Source organism: Ambystoma mexicanum, chromosome 5q (assembly GCF_040938575.1).
Source record: "Ambystoma mexicanum isolate Mex_15411 chromosome 5q, UKY_AmexF1_1, whole genome shotgun sequence".
Taxonomy (NCBI): domain Eukaryota; kingdom Metazoa; phylum Chordata; class Amphibia; order Caudata; family Ambystomatidae; genus Ambystoma; species Ambystoma mexicanum.
This window is the reverse complement of record NC_090933.1, coordinates 383,662,634-383,686,109: the sequence shown is the minus strand read 5'-3', so window position 1 is coordinate 383,686,109 and position 23,476 is coordinate 383,662,634. Positions and strand designations below refer to the sequence as shown.

Below are 23,476 nucleotides of genomic sequence, written 5' to 3'. Positions count from 1 at the left end.
CAGCAGACGACTCTGCCCCATCCCTCATTTTACCACCCCTCACCTACTAACCCTTCCGTGCTGGTCTTCAGATAACTCTCAGAGCCAGTCTGCCACATGTGTTACGGAACCCCCAGGGCACCACTGCTGGCCTCTACATCCTCTACTCGAGTAGATGACCAAGATTAATCATTCACCTCTGACACAGGTAAAGACTGCACTTGACAAATTCAAATCCCAGCAGGCCTGACTCAGCCATTCGTCCTTTGGAAATACTAGCTATTATTAAAGCACTTAGCAGGAAGGTGGATACAAATAAATTGTTAAATTAAAAATAGAGGATTAACATCAACACACCTTTTGACAGTTCTCAGGATGGTCGTCTGAGCACCTCAAAACACTCCAAAAGGCCTCTTAACCACTCCAGGCTCTTTGCTTGCCCACATAGCCACTCAAAGTCCCATAACCAACAATTAAGAGTCTGCCTGTCTCTCACAGACACTCTGTCTCCCTTTACAGTTCCTCCGACTGTCATACCCCACTTTTACATCTGATGCCCATGTTAGCTCTCGGACCCTCGTACTCCGTTTCCTGGACCTCAAAGCCCCTGCGCCGACCCATAGACACCTGCAGAGACCACCAATCTCCCTCTGCTAAAACTCGGGTCTCTAACTTCTGCCGTCAGAGTAGCCCATGCGCCTATGTAGGTTCAAAAAGTCCATGTACCGACCCACACACTCCCTGTTGCTAGCACGGCCCGCAGCGCCTCACCAACACCTCGGCAGTCTGCCTTCAGTGCAAAGGAGTCCCCGCCCAGGCCCCTGTACTCACTGTGAAGCCGGGCGCCTCTCTTATTTTCGGCGGCCGCTTCCCTAACGAGACGTCCCTCCTTTCCGAATCCGCTCCAGGATCCTGCTGGCTTCCACAGCCTCAGCGCTGCTGCCTTTCCTGATCCGAGGAACCCGTAGAGCCCGCCCCTGTGCTGCGCAGGACACGCACTACTAGGAAGTGACTTGACGTGCTGTGCACGTGACGCTGGAACCCTTTTTACGAGGGGAGGTGGGGGAGGACGGTTTTCTACACTGGAACCGATTCTGTTAGTGCAGGAGTTGTTCTGTGCAGCTGTTGGGAAGGCTCCCTGAAGAGCTCGTCGGTACTCTTTACTTGCACATAGGCACGATTGTGCCACCTATCATGCAGCAGCGAGGTGGCGTGGCAGCAGCACGATGCCTCCGCTCCATACCTGCCTACATTTGAAAATCAAAATTCCCATAGCTCAAAACCTTTTTTGTCAGCAAGGCGGATGAAAACACCCGATTTTTTCTTTTTGGCGGGTGAGAGGCCGATAGAAGGGAATGGGCGTATGAGGGACTTGGCGGGTGATTCATCTGCTTTCAAGGCGGGTGAGTTGAGAGCTATGCAATTCCTGAGATTTATGTCCCACCCAGCGTCACACAAAACTCCGCCCATTTTCACATGGCTCTGCCCACATGTCAAAAAGGTAAACTCTGTTGTAATGTGATGTAACATCAGAAAATTGCACTTCAATGTGAAAAATGCATATTTCATTAAATCGCCTTTTCACAACCACCCAAATTGCATAGGACAAAAGGCATTCGCCTTCCATAAAATCAACACGTTAAAATGTGCACATGTAAACTCCAAGAACCAGCACAAAGGTTTTACCTGAATTTTACAGAACGGAAATTGGACATTTCACCTTAGTTGTATTTCATCAGGTTATGTAGTGCAGTGGTGAGTTGTCCAGCCTGCAAACCTGATGGCTGTGGTTCAATGGGGCTGAGTCCACCCTAACATGGGGAAAAAGAACAAAAGCAAAAGAAACGCGCGTTCACATTGAAAGTCGGCAAAAAAGAATGAAAGCTGAAGCAAAAGAAACCTGCGTTATTTTGCTTCGCCTGTATTCTTTTTGCCAATTGTCCAGTCCCGCACGGGACAAGGCGTGCTGCGCAGCAAAGAGGAAGGCCGACACAGAGGGCTGCAAAGTACGTGCTTTTATTACAATTTCCAACTCGAACTGAAACTATCCCCGCCCTCCCATGTCATTTCCTCTTCCTCCCGCTCCCCGTGTTCATCCCGCCCTCGTTGCCCCAGAGACATCAACGTGACATCTCCCCCCTTTTTTAAACAGTTATCAAACTCTTCGCAACGTGCGGCGGTCTGGTGAGCCTCTAGTCCATTTCCTCAAATCGATCGACGAGGTCTGGTCCGGACTCTCTGTGGTCGTGCTGGTTCAGGCCTCGGTGACGTCCCGTTCTCTGCATTTCCTGACTGTGCATCCCGCTCGAACTCATCCGACGCCCATTGGCCGACCATGTAGGTGTCATCCGACTCCTCGTCCGGTGGAGCTTGCACTCTTCCGCTCAGACGTCTCACCCCTGTTTGTGGAAGCTCCTTGAAGTGGAAAGAGTTGCGTGTTATTGCTCCAGCTGACCCTTGGGCAGTGATCATTGACCCTTTCTTTTGTGTGACAAGAAGGGGCTCCTCTCGAAATGCTGCCGTGTGTTTATGGGTTGAGGGTTGACGAACTGCCACTACATCCCCTATATCTATTTGAGAGGGTTGAGCTTGCTGGCGGGCGTCGGCGTATTCTTTCATGCGGTTCTTGGCGGCTTCATCTCGCTCTCTGACCTCCGGGTCTAACGCTGGTCGTGGACTGATTGCTTCCGCCTGTGGAAGTCGTGTCTGCGTATTCCGTCCAAACAGGAGCTCAGCAGGCGTCTTTCCTGTTGTGCTGTGGGGTGTCCCATGGTAGTCCCTTAACAGCTGATTCAGCACCTGTTCGTATGGCTGATCTGTTAGACGTGCGACCTGCAAGGCTCGCTTAAGGTTGGCCATAAACCGTTCAATCATCCCGTTGGCTTGATGCCACAAAGGAGTGATCTTTCGGTGATGGAAGCCTAGGTACTCCGCGAACTGAGTGAATTGATGTCCGCAGAATGGAGGCTCATTGTCCGTCTTAAGCACATTGGGTACGCCGTATGCCGAGAACATGTGGTCCAATGCCGGAATGACGTGATGGGCGGCCTTGGAGGAGATCACTTGCTCCTCTGGATATCGTGAATATTCGTCCATCACTGCCAGGACGTATTTCCCCCCTTCAATGGGCCCAAAGAAGTCCGCTGCAACCGCTTCCCATATGTTCTGCGGGAGTTCTGACATGCGCAGGGGTTCAGGATGTCGATTGGGTGTGATGAGGCAGCATGTCAAACATGCTCTTAGGGCGGCCTCTATCCGGGCGTCCATGTGGGGGAACCAGACCTTCTGGCGGAGCATGCGCTGGGTGGAAACTATGCCTCTGTGAGGTTGATGACTTTCTCTCTCATGGCTTCCGGGATCACTAGTTTGCAGTCTTTGAGTAGTAGTTGGTCTTCCGACACTGCTAGTTCCTCTTTCACTAAGATGAGCCGCTCGACATCTTCCTTTATTTGGCCTCCCACCACCTTTCCCCTTTCCTTGGCCCTTCACCACTGTCCAGACTCTAGTCCTTCGCATACAATGCGGCAGGCGGGATCGTTTTCCGTCTCTCTAGTGAGTTCTTCCGTGTTGACGCCTTCCGGTGTGGTTTGATGAATGAGGTATCTGAGATATTGGTCGGCTATTGATGGTTCAGGTGTGCTCTCCCCTGGTGGTCTCCTCGACAGGAAGTCGGCTGGGTTTTCGCATTTTCCCACCTATGGACAATGTCAAATGCGTAATGCTGAAGTCTTAGCCCACAGCGTGAAATCCGCGGAGGCATCTTGGCCTGTGGGTTGCCATAGAGAAATAGTAGTGCTTGATGGTCCGTAACGACTTGGAATGGTTTCCCAGACAGAAACAAATGAAAATGTTTGCATGCCCATACGACGGCCAGCCCCTCCTGCTCTGCTTGAGAGTATACCTGTTCCGTGGTTGACAGGCTGCGGCTGGCATAGGCTACTATGTGTTTCTGTGACGGTTCTCGTGGATCAAACTGTGCCAAGATGGTGCCCAGACCTACGGGACTGGCGTCGACTGTCAGTTCTGTCTTCCTGTTGGGGTCATAGTAAGACATGTTATCCGCCTTTGCGACCCTCTCCCTTATTTTCTCGAAGGCACGTTGACATTCAAATTTTTCATTCTGATGGGTCAATTTCCTGAGTGGCTCGCTGACCGAGGCAAAGTCCCTGAAATATCTGCTACAGTAGCTGGCTAGACCCAGAAAGGATTGAAGTTCGGACACGTTGGTCGGGGCTGCAGTGTCGTTCAGGGCTGACATTTTGTCCGGGTCTGGGGTCATCCCTGATTCCGAAAACACATGGCCGAAGAATTACAGGGTGTTTTTCCGGAACTCGCATTTGTCCCTATTTAGCGTGAGGTTGGCATCATGTAATGCTTTACATACTCTCATGAGGGTCTCGTCGTGTTTGTTTGCATCGGTTCCGAACACCAAAATGTCATCAGAATAGTTGAGGCAGTTCGGGATGCGTTTTATTCTGTTGTGAACTTCTGCTTGAAATGTTTCCGCTGCTGAGGTCACCCCGAAGCTCAGTCTTTTATACCTGAAGAGGCCGACGTGAGTGACGAAGGTGGTTATGTTGCGGCTCTCGGGATGTAAGACCAGTTGGTGGTATCCCTTTTGTAGGTCCAGTTTTGAGAAGACCTTTGCCCCGTTCAACAGATGAATCATGTCAGTGATTCGTGGCAATGGGTATCTCTCCCTTTGGATAGCTTGGTTCGGGCGCCGCATGTCAACCCATAGTCTGATGGCCTCAGATCCTTTTTTTGAGACTGGGACGATTGGGGAAACCCATGTGGTGGGTCCTGTGGCTTTCTCAATGATTTCTTGTTCCAACAGTTTCTTTAGCTCATCCTCCACCTTCTTTTGAATGTTGACGGGGATTCCACGGTATGGTTGGGCTACTGGGCGTATGGATTAATCTACGTGTAGTTTGATTTGCCGATTCTTAAGTTTCCCGATTCCCTTGAATATCTTGGGGTATATGTTGTTTATCATTTCCACAGGGTCTATGTACTTGTGGACCATTATGTTGTAGAGTATGTGAATCAGGCCCATGTCAGCGGCTGCCTTGAAACTCAAAACGCAACCTCTGTCTCTGTGGCCAGCACGTGTATTGGAACTTTCATTTCTTGTCCTTTATAGAGACATAGCCCATTGAATTGTCCCTTGCACTTCAAGGGAGTTTTGGCTCCGTAGGTGTAGATGTCAACTGTGGCTGGTTGAAGTTTGGATTTTGGGGTTAGTTTGGCATATATTTGTTCACTTACCACATTGACTGTGGCACCAGTATCTATGAGAAATTTGGTTGGTCTTTCTTGTAGCTTTATGATGAGTGTCGGGCTGTGTGCCATCGCCGTGGGGTTTCCCAGGGCATAGACGTTTGCCTTCTTTTTCTGGTCACTCCCCGATGAGCTGGGATCAGACTCGGTAGGGGACTGCTCTACCAAGTAGCGTACGTGTCGTCGCGATCTTCTCTCGGGTCGAGCACGCATCACAAACCTCCTTCTGTCCCTCCTTCGCGGCCGGTCCTCACCAGATTCTTTGTCCCTCTGATCACTCGGAGCTTGGTTCTGGGCGATGGAGGTGCTCGAGCCGGGGTTGGTGTTGGATTGTCCCCCATAACGGTTCCTTGTGCGAGCAGTGTTGTCTCTGGGCCGCTCTCTTCCTCGATCTCGCAATAACCTACACACAGCCTTGAAGTGACCTTCCTCGCCGCAAGACTTGCAGCGTTGTCCGACTGCCGGGCAGGCCCCTTCGTGTGGGTACTCGAATCCGCACTTATAACAGAAGAGTTCTTCCGACTTCCTTTCCAGTTGTAGCTTATTTAGGCTTTCTCCTGTGGTGGTGGTGGTGGTCCCGAAGCTTTCTACTTGAGAGTCGATGGCTCTTTCAACCCTGGCTAGCGCCAGGATCTCTTCCAGCGTGCAGGATTTCTGGAGCAATTTCCTGCGGAACGCTTGAGACTCGCATCCTGATATGATTTGTGACCTTAGCGCCTCGGTGTTCGAGTAGTTAGCGAAATCGCAGTGTTTCAGCTTGGTGCGAAGCCGCATCACATATGCATCCATTGTCTCCCCTTTGGCCTGTTTCGTGCTGTGGAACAAATGTCTTTCATAATCAACATTGGTGTGAGGTGCAAAGTATGCTGCCAATGCGTCTTTAAGATCCTGTATAGAGTCTATGGAGTCTTGAGGCATCTTGTCTATGATATCACGGGTGGCAGAGCCTACAGCCAACTACAAGAGGTACACTTGCCTTGCGTCTGCAACAGGTCCTGTGGCTCCCATGTAGAGATCAAAGTCCCTGATCCATTTGGTCCACCTGGGACCCATATTGCTTGTGTCAGTCACGTCAAAAGCACCCAGCATTTGGACGGCTAGAGTGTCTGGTAATTGGTATGGCACGTGGTCTGGTGCCGGGGCCACTGGCGCTGGGGGCCCATTCCCTTGAGCCTGTGCTCCTTGGCCATCGTCTTGCCCTGACATTGTGGTGGATGCGTGCCCCCTTGCTGGGTCTCCTTGTGGGTGATAGTTCCTTTGTTGTTATGGGATGGCCGCCTGGTGTGGCACAAGCACCATCCACTGGTCCTCCCTTAACAGGATGTTTGACAGCACCATCTGCTGTTCTCTTTGGTGCTGGGGTCGCTTCCCTTGCCTCATGCAGGCTTGGGGTATCACGGGCGTGTCTCTGTGCACCCTTATCCCTTTATGTGGACTGAGAGCAGTGCCGGTGCCCTTGGCTGTGCTGGCATGTGCCCCGCGGGTAGATCGTACCTCTTTCCTCTTCCTGAGTGGGGGCGGGGCTCTGAGCTCCAGCTCGCGTGTTCACCGCTGCGGCCTGGTTCCTCCGTCGGGAAGCAGGCGAGCTCTGGCTCCTGTCGCGGGCCTTTCTCACGGCTTGCAGCTGCGTAGAGGATCGGTCGGGGCTCCAACTCCTCCCGCAGCAAAGAGGAGGGCCGTCACGGAGGGCTGCAAAGTACCTGCTTTTATTACAACTTCCAACTCGAACTGAAACTATCCCCGCCCTTCCACGTCATTTCCTCTTCCTCCCGCTCCCTGTGTTCATCCTGCCCTCGTTGCCCCAGAGACATCAATGTGACACCAATCTGCTGGAAGCGTTAGTCATTGCTGCAGAGATAAAGCCACACTCGGGCAGGGAGTCCGTGGCTTTGCAGTCCTGGAAGAAAAAAAAAGCAATCATTGAAAGCTTTCCTCATAAAAATTCCTGAGATTCGGAGACCTGGAGAAATGGCTCAAATTCATGAGCCGCCGGGAAAAATACAGAGGTTAGGCAGGTATGCTCTGCTCTTGCCCACCGCCATAGCTCTCAACTCACCCGCTTTTGGCAGTTGTCACCAGCCTTGAAAGCAGATGAATCACCCTCCAAGTCCCTCATACGCCCATTCACTTCTATGGGCCTCTCACCCGCCAAAAAGAAAATCGGGTGTTTTCACCCGCCTTGCTGACAAAAAAGGTTGAGAGCTATGCGACTGCCCTATGTTGCACACCACCTGTTCCCCTACCTCCCTTTTGCTGGTTGCTGAAATCTTGCAGGTGCGGTTTGTCGGTTTGACGGCGGCCGGTGTTGTATGGTATCCTGCATCCCCATGTTAGCTTGTGGGAGGCAATGTTCAGCAATCTTCGGAGCCACGCTCACCCAGTAAGCTACCAGGTGGGCGTGAGCTACCAGGTGGGCGCTGTTTCAGGGCCTCCACTCTGTCATGGGAAGCTGAATATCATACTGTATGGTATAATATGCGGCTTCCCATGTTGGTGGGTTCCCACCGTGTATCGTAGAGAAGGGCACGCAACAGTATGCTGCGCAAGTTATGTTAAGCTCCTGGCATACCCCCAATTTGAATACTGTGCAAAGTTACATATTGCACACTACAGCGTGAGAGTGATATGGGGTGTGCACTAACACGGCTTTCCCCACAGCAGGATCTGGGAGCTACCTAGCATTCGCTCAGTTGTACATTTGCGCATAGACTCGTCAGCATGTTATTATTTTAAACGGTATACAGACTACAGTCAAAATAAGGAAAGTTGTACTGTGACGCAGATGGGGCGCTTAAACATTTGTTATGGCATAATTAACCTTTCTATATCAGATTCCAACATCAAAACAGAAGCAAGCACTGCAGGTGCCTCTCTTAAGGATAGAGGGGGAGGTGGGCTGTAGCATTGTTGTATGTCACAGGGCTCAGTTAGTCACACAACTCTGTCATACTGCAGGGGATGCACGGTAGGGTCTCCATTCAGCATGTGCCATTGGGAAGGGCAGTCAATTTTACGTAATTTTTGTTGAGCTCCCTGGTCACCCCAGGCTTGGTAAACTGTGCACACGATCACACACTGCTGCAAGTGACCGGTATGGGATGCCCTATGTCATGGATACAACATCATTGGGTTAATGAGGCTCCAGCCCCCTTCCTGAAATTTTGGGCTGCTCTTATGGGGATGAAATGCAGACTAGTGAGAGTCTGCCTAATTACTTTCCTTTTGTCCTCAGCAGTGCTGTTCTTCGGCATGCATTCAGCCATCACGCACCACCTTCCTCTTACAGCTACAACTGTCAATTCTGTGTCTGCTTCCAAGACGGATCTATGTGATTACTGTGCCCCAATTACTGTGACCCCCTTAATGTTGAATTTTTTATTTCAACCTCATTTTCACCCCATATATATGTGGGAAGAGACACCAGCAGTCCCCCTACATGTATTATGGCAATTCGCATCCCGTGTCTCGCTGGGGTTAACTCACAATGAAACAGGTGGTCATCCTGTTTTATGTTTAATCTGGTCCCTAGGAATGTATCAGCACCACCTAACTCTTCCCTGGACACCCCCATACCTTTTCATTGTGGGGGTGCATGATATCATGGCCTGGTTGCACCTATGGTAATTTGCATACCGTGACTCCCTGGGGTTAGCTCACACTGACACAAGTGGTCATTCTGTGTTATGTTTACTCTGGTCCTAACTGATGTAAGGCCACCATCCATCTCCTCCCTGGACACCCCCATACCTTTTGATTGTGGGGGTGCAAGATATCATGGTCTGAACACACCTATGGTAATTCACATCCCCTGCCTTCCTGTAGTTAATTTACGCTGACACAATTGGGCATCCTGTTTTGTGTTTATTCTGGTCCTAACCAATGCAGAGGCATCATCTAGCCCCTCCTGGAACACCCGAATACCTTTTGATTGTGGGGGGTGCAAGATATCATGCTCTGAACATGCTTATGGTAATAATCTGGTCCCAACCAATGCAGATGCATCATCTAAACCCTCCCTGGACAGTAATTCACATCCCCTGCCTTCCTGTGGTTAATTTACACTGCCACAAGTGGTCATCATGTTTTGTGTTTACTCTGGTACTAACCAATGTAGAGGCACCATCTACCCACTCCCGGAACACCCCCATACCTTTTGATTGTGGGGGGTGCAAGATATCATGGCCTGATTGCACTTATGGTAGTTTGCATCCCCTATTTCTCTTGGGTTAATTCACACTAACACAAGTGGTCATCCTGCTTTATATATACTCAGGTCACAACCAATGTATCAGCACAATCTATCTCCTCCCTGGACACCCCCATACCTTTTGATTGTGGGGGATGCAATATATCGTGGCCTGAACGCACCTATGATAATTTGCATCCCCTATTTCTCTTGGGGTAATTCACACTAACACAAGTGGTCTTCCTGTCTTATATTTACTCAGGTCCCTACCAATATATCGGCTCCATCTAACCCTTCTCTGGACACCCCATACCTTTTGATTGTGGGGGGCGTCCAGAGACCCCGGGGGGGGTGCAAGATAGCATGGCATGAACGTACCTATGGTAATTTGCATCTCCTGCCTCCCTGGGGTTAGCTCACACGAACACAACTGGTCATCCTGTTTTATGTTTAATCTGCTCCCAATCAATGTAGATAAACCATCTAACCCCTCCCTGGACGCCCCATACCTTTTGATTGTGGGGGTGCAAGATATCATGCTCTGAAAACACCTATGGTAATTCGTATCCCCTGCCTTCCTGTGGTTAATTTACACTGACACAAGTGGTCATCCTGTTTTGTGTTTACTCTGGTCCTAACCAATGTAGAGGCACCATCTAGTCCCTCCCGGAACGCCCCCATACCTTTTGATTATGGGGTGGTGCAATATATCATGGTCTGAATGCACCTATGGTAATTGGTATTCCCTACCTCCCTACGGTTAACTCACACTAGCACACATGGTCATCCTGTTTTATGTTTAATCTGGTCCCAACCAATGTAGATGCACCATCTAATGCCTGCCTGGACAACCCCATTCCTTTTGATTGTGGGGGATGCTATATATCCTGGCCTGAACGCCCCTATGGTAATTCACATCCCCTGCCTCTCTGGGATTAGCTCTCACTAACACAACTGGTTGTTAGGGAGAATTCTCATAAATGGTTGATTTCCCTTACCTACTGAGTCCCTCAGCAGCTTTGCTGGATTTCTAGGATTTATTGTTCTCACCTGCTAAGAGTGGGAGCCTTTTTCCCACCCTTACAATGTGTTATGCTATGTGTATTTCTACTTTTTGTGTGATCTTGGGCATTATATTAGCCTCAAACATAAACCCGCTTGACCATATTTTATTACGGTTCCGGCTGGGTTTATTCGCCATTTCTTTTTGTAAATGTCTTTCTCGTGTTTTACTCTGCGCCCCAAACCAGGTTTGGTCCCTTTGTTCATCGCCTTTTATCGTGGGCTCCCACACAGAAGCCCTCCTTTTAGGCGCCTGAGAGTCTGGGTAGGCAGTATGTGAGGGGGGGTGTTTAAGACCCCTGCCATGGGTTCCCTTGGTAACCCAAGTCGCACTTTTGTCTGATTGGCTAAGGGGACTGCACTTGCCAGGCCAGCCACCCTGCTGTGTGATTGACAGCCAGGCTGTATGAATGGAGGAAACTGCATAAAAAGCAGGTCTCTGGGACTGGAAGAGCAGAGGCGCCACTGGAACGAAAGAACCAACGAGGAACTGGAAGAAGAGGACCCCTACCATGACTGAACCGCCCGGTGAAGCCCTGCTGCAGGTCTGAATCTTCAGAATCCGACGACATAGAAGATCCTCCAGGAAACTACTTCCCTTGAGCTGATGGGACCAACCAGTTCACCCAAACTGCAACCCAGGACCCCTCCTCTGGTCGAATTCGCTGTACAGAGCTACAGTGGGCCGGATAGCCAGGAAGGTCGGACCCTGCTTGGGTTTTAACAAGCACACCTTTTATTCGTTGCTTTGCTCTGCTGCTGGTTTCTTCCCTGGGTAGTGCAGGACCCTCCAGTCTTCCTACTTCTGATCAGTCCGACAGTCGCTTCAGGAACCGTGAGCCTGCAGGAACTACCAGGAAGTTCTACCTCAGCTACAGCTCCCTCTCCATTTTCAAGGTACTGTGCAAATCCGGTTGTTCGTTTCGTTCAGCCACGGTGAAAGTGTTTGAAATCTTTCTCCAATCCGAGGGCTTATCCTTCTCTTCTCTTTGAACTAACTTTTCTACAAACCAACCTCGTCCGGAAACTGTGCCATGAACTTTACTGTGAACTACACTGAACTGTATTATCTTGAGCAAAAGACCTTCGAACCATTGACTTTGGCCCTAAGTCTTTTCTATCTGATTTTATCATTGCAGTCTCTATTGTTCGATTGCCCTGAGTACTTACCTGTTGGTGTGATTCAATTTCTGTTAACTTCTATCTTTCCCTCCCTTTTAGATTGCTGGAGTGCCATTTTGCTCCAACTTCATTTTGTGAGCTTAACTTGTCTGGAATTTAAGGGAAGTTGTGTGGTGTATTAAGAGTGTGATTTTTAAACAAACTGTTTAGAAGAGTGAACTGTTATACAACTGAAGAGTGAAATAAATGTATATTCTTTTACTTGAAAACCTTGAGCCAGTGTTTGCCTGAATCATAGTAATTCCTGTCCTTTGTGTAACTATTTGATACTGCTCACTTGCTCTTGAGATAAGTCTGGCTGCTCAGCCATCGCTACCACTCTAACTGTGAAGTAGAGGCTTGTACCAAAGGTGAATTTGTACTGTCACTTGTAGTTTTAATTGTGTGTGGTGTTCCCAAAGGGTATTGCATATAATTCTGCCTAACACTGGTCGTCCTGTTTTATGTTTAATCTAGTCCCAACCAATGTAGATGCACCATCTAACCCCTCCCTGGACCTCCCCATACCTTTTGATTGTGGGGGATGTAATACAATAGCCTGAACACACCTATTGTAATTCGCATGCCCTGCCTCCCTGGGGTTAGCTCACACTAACATAACTGGTCATCCTGTTTTATGTTTAATCTGGTCCCAACCAATGTAGAGGCACCATCTAACCCCTCCCGGGACACCCCCATACTTTTGGACTGTGGGGGTGCAAGATATCATGGTCTGAACACACCTATGGTAATTCACATCCCCTGCCTTCCTGTGGTTAATTTACACTGACACAAGTGGTCATTCTGTTTTGTATTTACTCTGGTCCCAACCAATGGAGATGCACCATCTAACCCCTCCCTGGACACCCCCATACATTTTGATTGTGGGGGATACAATTTATCATGGCCTGAAACTCACCTATGGTAATTTGCATCCACTATTTCTCTTGGGGTAATTCACACTAACACAAGTGGTCTTCCTGTCTTAGATTTACTCAGGTCCCTACCAATGTATTGGCACCATCTAACCTCTCCCTGGACACCCCCATACCTTTTGATTGTGGGGGATGCAATATATCATGGCCTGAACGCACCTATGGTAATTCGCATCCCCTGCCTTCCCGTGGTTAATTTACACTAACACAAGTAGTTATCCTGTTTTGTGTTTACTCTGGTCCCAACCAATGTAGAGGCACCATATAGCCCCTCCCGGATCACCCCCATACCTTTTGATTATGGTGGGTGCAAGATATCATGGCCTGAACGCACCTATGGTAATTCGCATCCCCTGCCTTCTGGGGTTAACTCCACTAGCGCACGTGGTCATCCTGTTTTATGTTTAAACTGGTCCCAACCAATGCAGATGCACCATCTAACCCCTCCCTGGACGTCCCCATACCTTTTGATTGTGGGGGATGATATATCATAGCCTGAACGCACCTATGGTAATTCGCATGCCCTGCCTCCCTGGGGTTAGCTCACACTAACATAACTGGTCATCGTGTTTTATGTTTAATCTGGTCCCAACCCATGTAGAGGCACCATCTAGTCCCTCCCGGGACACCCCGATACCTTTGGATTGTGGGGGTGCAAGATATCATGCTCTGAACACACCTATGGTAATTTCGCATCCGTGCCTTCCTGTGGTTAATTTACACTGACGCAAGTGGTCATCCTGTTTTGTATTTACTCTGTTCCCAACCAATGTAGATGTACCATCTAGCCCCTCCCGGGATACCCCCATACCTTTGGATTGTGGGGGTGCAATATATCATGCTCTGAACACACCTGTGGTAATTCACATCCCCTGCCTTCCTGTGGTTAATTTACACTGACACAAGTGCTCATCCTGTTTTTTTGTTTACTCTGGTCCTAACCAATGTAGAGGCACCATCTACCCCCTTCCGGAACACCCCCATACCTTTTGATTGTGGGGGATGCAATATATCATGGCCTGAACGCACCTATGGTAATTCGCATCCCCTGCCTCACTGGGGTTAGCTCACACTAACACAACTGGTCATCCTGTTTTATGTTTAATCTGGTATCAACCAATGTAGAGGCACCATCTAACCCCTCCATGGACACCACCATACCTTTTGATTGTGCGGGTGCAAGATATCATGCTCTGAAAACACCTATGGTAATTTGCATCCACTATTTCTCCTGGGGTAATTCACACTAACACACTAGTCCCTCCCGGGACAACCCCATACCTTTGGATTGTGGGGATGCAAGATATCAAGCTCTGACCACACTTATGGTAATTTGCATCCTGTGCCTTCCTGTGGTTAATTTACACTGACACAAGTGGTCATCCTGTTTTGTGTTTACTCTGGTCCTAACCAATGTAGAGGCACTATATACCCTCTACAAGAACACCCCGATACCTTTGGATTGTGGGGGGTGCAAGATATCATGGCCTGATTGCACCTATGGTAATTTGCATCCCCTATTTCTCCTGGGGTAATTCACACTAACACAAGTGGTCTTCCTGTCTTATATTTACTCAGGTCCCTACCAACGTATCAGCACCATCTATCTCCTCCCTGGACACCCCCATACCTTTTCAATGTGGGGGTACATGATATCATGGCCTGAACATAACTATGGTAATTCACATACCCTGTTTTTCTGGGGTTAGCTCACATTGACATAAGTTGGAATTCTGTTTTATATTTACTCTGGTCCCAACCAATGTAAGGGCACCATCTAGCCCCTCCCTGGACACCTCCATACCTTTTGATTGTGGGGGTGCAAGATATCATTCTCTGAACACTCCCATGGTAATTCGCATCCCCTACCTTCCCGTGGGTAATTTACACTGACACAAGTGGTCATCCTGTTTTGTGTTTACTCTGGTCCTAACCAATGTAGAGGCACCATCTAACCCTTCCCGGATCACCCCCATACCTTTTGATTGTGGGGGGTGCAAGATATCATGGCCTGAACGCAATATGGTAATTCGCATCCCCTGACTTCTGGGGTTAACTCCACTATCGCACGTGGTCATCCTGTTTTATGTTTAATCTGGTCCCAACCAATGTAGATGCACCATCTAACCCCTCCCTGGACGCCCCCATACCCTTTGATTGTGGGGGATGCAATATATCCTGTCCTGAACACCCCTATGATAATTCAAATCCCCTGCCTCCCTGGGGTTAGCTCTCACTAACACAAGTGGTCTTCCTGTCTTATATTTACTCAGGTCCCTACCAATGTATCGGCACCATCTAAACCCTCCCTGGACCCCTCATACCTTTTGATTGAGGGGGATGCAATATATCATGGCCTGAACGCACCTATGATAATTCACTTCCCCTGCCTCCCTGGGGTTAGCTCACACTAACACAACTGGTCATCCTGTTTTATGTTTAATCTGGTCCCAACAAATATAGAGGCACCATCTAGTCCCTCCCCGGACACCCCCATACCTTTGGATTGTGGGGATGCAAGATATCATGTTCTGAACACACCTATGGTAATTCACATCCTGTGCCTTCCTGTGGTTAATTTACACTGACACAAGTGGTCATCCTGTTCTGTGTTTACTATGGTCCTACCCAATGTAGAGGCACCATCTAGCCCCTCCCGGAACACCCCCATACCTTTTGATTGTGGGGGATGCAATATATCATGGCCTGAACGCACCTATGGTAATTTGCATCCCCTATTTCTCCTGGGGTAATTCACACTAACACAAGTGGTCTTACTGTCTTATATTTACTCAGGTTCCTACCAACGTATCAGCACCATCTAACCCCTCCCGGAACACCCCCAAACCTTTTGATTGTGGGGGATGCAATATATCATGGCCTGAACATACCTATGGTAATTCACATGCCCTGTTTTTCTGGGGTTAGCTGACATTGACACAAGTGGGCATTCTGTTTTATGATTACTCTGGTCCCAACCGATGTAAGGGCACCATCTAGCCACGCCCTGGACACCTCCATACATTTTGATTGTGGGGGTGCAAGATATCATTCTCTGAGCACACCTGTGGTAATTCACATCCCCTGCCTTCCTGTGGTTAATTTACACTGACACAGGTGGTCATCCTGTTTTGTGTTTGCTCTGGTCCTAACCAATGTAGAGGCACCATCTAGCCTCTCCCGGAACGCCACCATACCTTTTGATTGTGGAGGGTGCAAGATATCATGGTCTGAATGCACCTATGGTAATTCGCATTCCCTACCTCCCTGCGGTTAACTCACACTAGCGCACGTGGTCATCCTGTTTTATGTTTAATATGGTCCCAACCAATGAGGATGCACCATCTAATGCCTCCCTGGACGCCCCCATACCCTTTGATTGTGGGGGATGCAATATATCCTGTCCTGAACACCCCTATGATAATTCAAATCCCCTGCCTCCCTGGGGTTAGCTCTCACTAACACAACTGGTTGTTAGGGAGAATTCTCATAAATGGTTGATTTCCCTTACCTACCGAGTCCCTCAGCAGTTTTGCTGGATTTCTAGGATTTATTTTACTCACTTGGTAAGAGTGTGAGCCTTTTTCCCACCCTTACAATGTGTTTTGCCATGTGTATTTCTACTTTTTGTGCGATCTTGGGCATTATATTAGCCTCAAACTTAAACCCGCTTGACCATATATATTTTATTACGGTTCCGGCTGGGTTTATTCGCCATTTCTTTTTGTAAATGTCTTTCTCGTGTTTTACTGTGCGCACCAAACCAGGTTTGGTCCCTTTTTTCATCGCCTTGTCGTGGGTTCCCACACAGAAGCCCTCCTTCAGGCGCCTGAGAGTCTGGGTAGGCAGGATGTGAGGGAGGGGTTTTAGGACCCCTGCCATGGGTTCCCTTGGTAACCCAAGTCGCACTTTTGTCTGATTGGGTAAGGGGACTGGCCTTGCCAGCCAGCCACCCTGCTGTGTGATTGACAGCCAGGCTGTATTGTCAAGGGATTTGACCCATGTTGAATTATTATTATTATTTTTTTTTAATTTAATTTCTTTTATTGATTTTATACAAACAAAAACAATGAAAACCAAACAAGCAGCATAATCATAATGGTTCAATTGCACATCAAGTGATCGTAATCACTGCTCCCATTATCCCACCCTCCCCCCGTGAGCCTATTTGTCCATCTCTTTCAGTGTTTGGCACATGCGGCCGAGTTTCGTCCTCTTCGGAGTCTTTTGGGTTTGATGTTACTTCAAACAATTCTGTTATTAGCGTTTTCCAGGCCAATAGGGTGCCCACCTCTAGCCATGCCACCGTTTCAGCCTCCGCCCATTTCTGTAGGTCCTTCCACCATACATCCACCTTAGGTTTGTGGCATTTCTTCCACCCCATGGCGATCCTACGTTTCGCAAGCACATACGCCAGATTTCTTAGTTTCTCAATATGTTTGAGTTTCCGTGGCCTAGGGAACCCGCCCAGTAAGCAGGCCCAAGCCGTGTCTATAACAAGAGTAACCCCTTTATCGGCCAGTTTCTGTGCCACATCACTCCAGTAGCATCTAATAATCGGGCACGACCAAAACATATGTGTCATGTCAGCGTTTTCCAGGTTACATTTAGGACACACTTGTATGCCAGCGTTTCGGAACTTGGATATCCTCAAGGGGGTCATGTATGCCCTATGCGTTACATACAGCTGAATTTGTTTTAATCTGGCATTTCTAGATACTTTTTTGTGGTAGCCCAGGGCACGCTCCCACATCCCGTGCTCCATCGGGGCCCCCACTTCCATCTCCCAGTCCAGTCTCAGATGCGTCAAATCTTTACCCACCTTAGCCATCACCCCTTCAGACATATCATACATTGCTTCCAAAACTGCATCTGGTTCTTCTACCAGAACTGTTTCTGGCCAGGTGCTCTTAATCATTCGCGCCAAACTAATGTATGTGACATATTGCCCCGTGTGTAGCCCCGCCTCTTCGTTGAGTTCTATAAACTCCTTAATGGATCCCTCCTGCCAAACATCACCTAGCGTTGCCAGCCCCACCGATTCCCAGTAGTTCCTAACAATCGCCCTTAGCTGATCATCCCCTCCTGTTAAAGCAACCAACGGTACCTGCGGGAGGCACGGGTATGGGACCTCCATTAGGCGACAAGCCCTACGCCAAATTTTCCGCCCCAGCTTCAACATCGCAGGGCGCCCCCTCATGTCAGTTTCGGACAGCCAGATCATTTTTTTCAAATAAAACGGGGCACAGTCCTGCCCAAGCACCCTGTGCTCAGGGGTCACTTCATCAGAGAGCCACTTAGCCACATATTGCAACTGTCCCGCCAAATAATAAACCTCAAAATGGGGCAGTCTGATACCTCCTTTTTCATAAAAGCTCTGCAGTTTCCAGAACGCCACCCTATTTTGGGTACCGTGCCACAAGAAATTCCTACACATGCTGTTCAATTTACTAAAAAACTTCTTGGGTATTATGTGTGGGATATTGCTAAAGTAATGCAAAAGCCTGGGCAGAACTACCATCTTGAGCATAGCCCCCTGCCCCATCATCGCCAAGGGCAATCTTGCCCAGAACTGCATGCTGTTTCTGATTTTCTCAATGGCTACTTCCGTATTGTGTCCGTGTTCGTCCTGCGCCGTGTGATATATATCTATGCCCAAATAGCGAAAAGAGCGCATTGCCCACGGTACCTGTAGCACCGGTAGACCTCCTGCAGGGATCCCCTTATAGCTACCTAATGGGAATATGACAGACTTTTGCGGGTTCACTGAGATGCCCGACAACTCTGCATACCTTTCCATCACTTCAAGTATGTATAAGAGGTTTTCTTCTGGGTATTGCAAGTATGGCAACAGATCGTCCGCGTACAAGGATATCAAGTGTCGTTCCCCTCCCACCTCAATGCCAATCGTCTCGTACTGTGCCCTAAGGCATATTGCCAAAGGCTCCAGGGCCAAGATGTAAAGCATCGGGGACCAGGGGCACCCTTGTCTGGTGCCTCTGCCAAGTTGCCATCTTTCGGATATCACTGCTCCAGTTCGGACCCTGGCAAGCGGCTCACTATACAACATCTTGGCCCACCTGATATAGCACGGCCCCATTCCATACCCTTCCAAAGCAGCCAATAGCCATGACCACTTGACCGAGTCAAAAGCTTTGACTGCATCTAGAGACACTATTGCCATCTCACCCTCGTTTTTGACACCCCATTCGACCACCCGATGAAGTCGCCTATGGTTGTGTGTAATGTTCCTGTTCGGGACATAACCCGTCTGATCAGGATGTATGAGTCTGCCAATCACTTTCCGCAATCGATTCGCAAGAACAGCTGTGAGAATCTTGCTGTCTTGATTGAGCATCGACAGGGGCCTGTAGGAACCACATCCTATCTCAAACGCTTCATTCAACATGTCCAGCATTGGGGGGAGGATTTCCTCCTTGTATACTTTATAAAATTCGCTGGGGAACCCATCTGCCCCTGGGGCCTTACAAGTGGGCAGCTGCTTTACTACCTCTTCTAATTCCTCCAACGTGATTGGCTCATCTAACTCCTCCCTCTCTTCGTTGCTTATCTTGGGCAGCCCTATGTCTTCTAACGTTTCGTTTATCGTGCGCTGGTCGTCTATCTCATCATCTCCATACAGCACTTTGTAATATTCCACAAATTCTTTGTTAACCCCCTCTTGCGTGGCCACCTCTTCTCCGTCCTCCCTAATAATGGTCCTAATCGGAGACTTAGGGGTCTCGCTTTTGTATAGCCAGGCCAAAAGGCGGCCTGTCTTGTCTCCCCCTGCGTGCTGCCTCTCAACATATTTCTTATAATTAAGATTGCAGAGTCTTTCCCAGTGCCCTGCACATTGTTGCTGTAGTTGGAGTACCAGCTCTGTGTCTACCTCTTCGCTATTCAACGTTGTTTCTAGCTCAGTTTCCGCCCTCTGTAGGTCAACCAAGACCACACCCTGTAACCCTCTTGACTTAGCAATGGCCGCCCCCGCATCACCACCTTAAAAGCTTCCCATAGTGTGCCCGCAGAGTCAACACTTCCAGTATTTTCCACAAAAAAGTTAGTAATCTCCTCCCTTATATCTTCTCTAAAGATTGGATCTTTGAGCGCCTCCGCTCGGAGGCGCCATGTAGGGATTTTCGCCCTCGGGGGGCAATATTGCCAACCGAGGATCAGGGGCGAATGATCAGAGAGGACCCTGGCCTTGTATTCGGTTTGAGTAATCTCGGCCATCACATCTGCTGTGACAAAGACGTAATCAAGCCTAGTGTGCAGTTGGTGCGGGGCCGAATAGTCTGAGTATTGCCTCTCAGTGGGATGTTTCATCCTCCACGCATCTGTAAAACCAAAATCTGTTAGCAGCGTCCGCAACGCTCTCGCCGCTGGGCTAGGCTTATTCACCCTGTCATCTGACCTGTCCACCGCCGGATCCAACACACAATTGAAGTCCCCGCCCCAGATCACCGCGCTCCCCATACACACACTAAGATTGGCACACAGGGCTCTGAAATATGCTGCTGTGTTTTGGTTGGGGGCATACCTGTTTACTATGCATACCTCCCTGCCCTCTACCAGCCCTCGCAATATAGCCATCCTTCCACCCATTTCAACCACCTCTTGTGTCAATTTGAACGGGACATGCAGTGCCACCCAGATTAGCACCCCCCGGGCATATGCAGAGTATGGCGAGCCCACTACGGTCCCTTTCCACTTTCTCATAACTAAGTCCAACTTCTCCCGCGTCAAGTACGTTTCTTGTAGTAATGCAATGTCTATTTTCTGCCTTTTCAGATACATCATGATCTTGTTTCTTTTCAGGTAGCTGTTAAGGCCCCTGACGTTCCACGTTATTATCCTGAGGTCCCCCATAGGTCGCTAATAAGCACCCACCCGATCCTCCATCGATTACGTCCCTTCATGCACCGCACGTGCCGCAAGCTGGTTCTCCCAAATAGGCTCGAAACAAAACTTAAACTCCCCATAACCACACACACACTCAACTCCCCATCCCCCAACTTTCTGCCCACCCACCCCTCCCCCAACAATACCCTCCCCAACAGTTGCCCAGCTCCATTCCTGGATCTCAGGCATCCCCACATCTAGCCCTGCCGAGCGCAAGCTTCTACTCAGGGCTCAGTAGGATATAGCCGCCCTAATGGCCGCTGAAACTAATAGTCTATTGGGGTAGGTCGTCCGCGTTCTGTTGCTCCTCTCAAAAAAACATTACACATTCAATTGCCAAACCGTTACCGATTACAGTTACACTCACTATATTCCAGTCCGAATCGAGCACCAGGCTCAGATCGTGTACAAAGTTCCGTTAGTCACAGCTTCTCCAATCAATCAGGGTCCTTTTCCTTACTGAATCTTCATTTGGTATGATCCTGCCGATCCCGACCTGCTTCTTGTTCCGGGCAGCCCTGCATGTCCAGCCATGAGACAACATTCTCAGGGGTATCGAAAAAGAGCGCTTTGTTCATATGTAGCACTTTCAATCGTGCCGGGTACAGAAGCATATATCTGATTCCTGCTGCCCTCAGCCTCCTTTTGACGGCTACATAGCTGTACCTCTGCCTCTGTACCAGCATCTTGTAGTCCGGATACGCTGTGATGTTGGTGGATGCTCTCTCTATCGTGCCGCCCTTACGAAAGTATTCGAGGATCTTCTCTCTATCTCTGTAATTCAGGATCTTCGCGATGATTGGTCTTGGCGGGGCCTCCGGCCGGGGTTTCCTCATCAGGGCGCGGTGCGCCCTCTCCACCGTGAATCCCTGCGAGAGATTACCAGCTCCGATCCCTTGCAGGATCATGTTTTCAACATAGTTTGTGGGATCTTGGCCTTCTTCTCCCTCCGGAAGGCCAACCACGCAAATGTTGTTTCTCCTCGCTCTTCCTTCCGCCTCTTCCACACGATTTTGCAAGTTAGCGACCTGTTGTTTTAAGACATGAATCTCCTTCGCATTGCTCGTGCTAACATCGCTATTAATCTTCACCCCACTTTCCAAACCGCTGGTCCTTTCTGCAAGTGTCCTAACATCTTGACGAAGCAGGGTGAGTTCTGTGCCTAAGGCATCGATCTTATTCTCCAGAGCTGTGCGTAGATCCACCATTGCCAAGTCCCATTTAGCGCTTAGCCCCGTTATAGCTTCTAGGATCTGGTGCTTATCCCCTTCGGGGGCATCCTCCACGGGGGTCTCGATTGCGCTCTGTACTGATGTTGAGGGGGTCCGTTGCGTTCTCGTGAAAGTCTCCTCGTGGGTTGCTTGGTCTTAACTCTCAACCCTTTCGCCGACATGGCGCTTCTCGCTGCTCCTGTGCGCCTCCGCTTTAGTGCTGCTGTCGCACCGTACTCGGTCCGACAATGGTCAGGCTTTCAGGTCGCCAAACGCACATTCGAGATGGCACTTAGGATTGTCTTGCGGATGGGCTATGGCCTTCCACTCCCCATGCAACTTCCATAGGCCTCGTCACCCAAGCATCCAATTTCATCTCCTCTTGCGGTCAGATCGCCGAGGCTCCATTCGCGTATGTCAGGCCGGGCGCTTTCATGGATTCGACCATTCTGCCATATCACCCAATTTTGTTGCTTCTCCAGGCAATTTACCGCAGCCGTGTCCCGCAGGTCCGGGGAATCAGTTTTGTTTCTCCTCGGAGGCCTTTCCTTTGTTAGCCGCCATCTTGGTGTCGAAGCAGCCCCACAATCGCACCGACAAAACCATGTATATCTCACGATTCTCGGGGACTATGAGCTTCTCCAGCGAGCTTCACTTTTCTTGCAGCTTCCGACACCTGATCCTCAAAGTTCTAGGCGCTCGTTGCAGTAGGTAAATTTGGCAAAAATAGAGTCGGATCATCAGGAGCTCCTCACGCAGCACGTCCTATTCCATGGCCAGTTAGCCACGCCCCCCCCATGTTGAATTATTAGACTGGGTAGATGTGGGGATGAGCTGTCGCCGCCCATCATTCTATCCCAGAACAAAACTAAATCAATAGACTGGGTAGATGTGGGGATGAGATGTCGCCGCCCATCATTCTATCCCAGAACAAAACTAAATCAATAGACTGGGTAGGTGTGGGGATGAACTGTCGCCGCCCATCATTCTATCCCATAACCAGGAGAACCGCGCAGTTTTACGCACACCAAAATGGTCGCCTGACCTGCCACCCACCAGTGCGAGCGTGATAGGCCAGGAGTGCCATGAGTGAAATGTGTGCTAAAGGAAAAACAGCAGTACCGGTGGCTAAAAAAAAAAAGCGCTTTGAAATCACCTTTGTTCTCTGAAATGCAAGCTAAAAATGCCTATTTAAACATTGCAAGATATTCAAAAATCTCAATGAACACCAGCAGACATTTGGCAGAAGGTAGACTTGTGTGCATACAAAATCTGGAAAGAGAAAGAGCCCAAAACAATGTTTATAACAAAACTGGCTGAGCTGTGGATGTCAGCAGCTGAAGTGAAATTGGACTGAAAGAGACTAAAATCTAAATGTTTAAAATAAATGAGTGACCTACTGTTGAGTGGCACATAGTTTGCAACTGTTAAATGCCATAGTTTTGAATTTAGAATCAGCGTTCTAGCTGCATGTATAAAAATTGCAAGTTTGGTTTGAATGTAGAAAACTGGGAACTAAAGTGACATTTAGCTGAAGCCTGGCTTGAAGAGAGTGAATTCTGTCCGGCAACTACCCCCAACAGGAGTTGAAACTTGCTCAGCCACTCTTCCCAGGCCTGGCTGCATTCTGCTGCCCCAACCAAAAGGAGATGACACCTCCCTGATTGAAACGGGGAGGAGCACCTGGGGACTGCAGGAAACTAAACAAAGCACTGTCCTTGGCCCAGGCAAATGTTAAATTAGGGGGGTCGTAAATG

General features: G+C 49.1%; 1 protein-coding gene across 4 annotated transcripts in view; it reads right to left on the bottom strand.

Annotated features, from left to right (window-relative positions):
- Positions 1-1,396, bottom strand: part of YES1 (YES proto-oncogene 1, Src family tyrosine kinase) — a 1,102,642-nt gene extending 1,101,246 nt beyond the window's left edge. For 2 of the 4 annotated variants that reach the window (XM_069620866.1, XM_069620868.1), the window contains exon 1: positions 811-946. The gene's annotated coding sequence lies outside the window, so the exon portion shown is untranslated. Of the gene's footprint in view, positions 1-810 lie in introns of all 4 variants that reach the window. The other 2 variants (XM_069620865.1, XM_069620867.1) reach the window with 2 other exon arrangements.
- Positions 1,397-23,476: the final 22,080 nt, after the last annotated feature.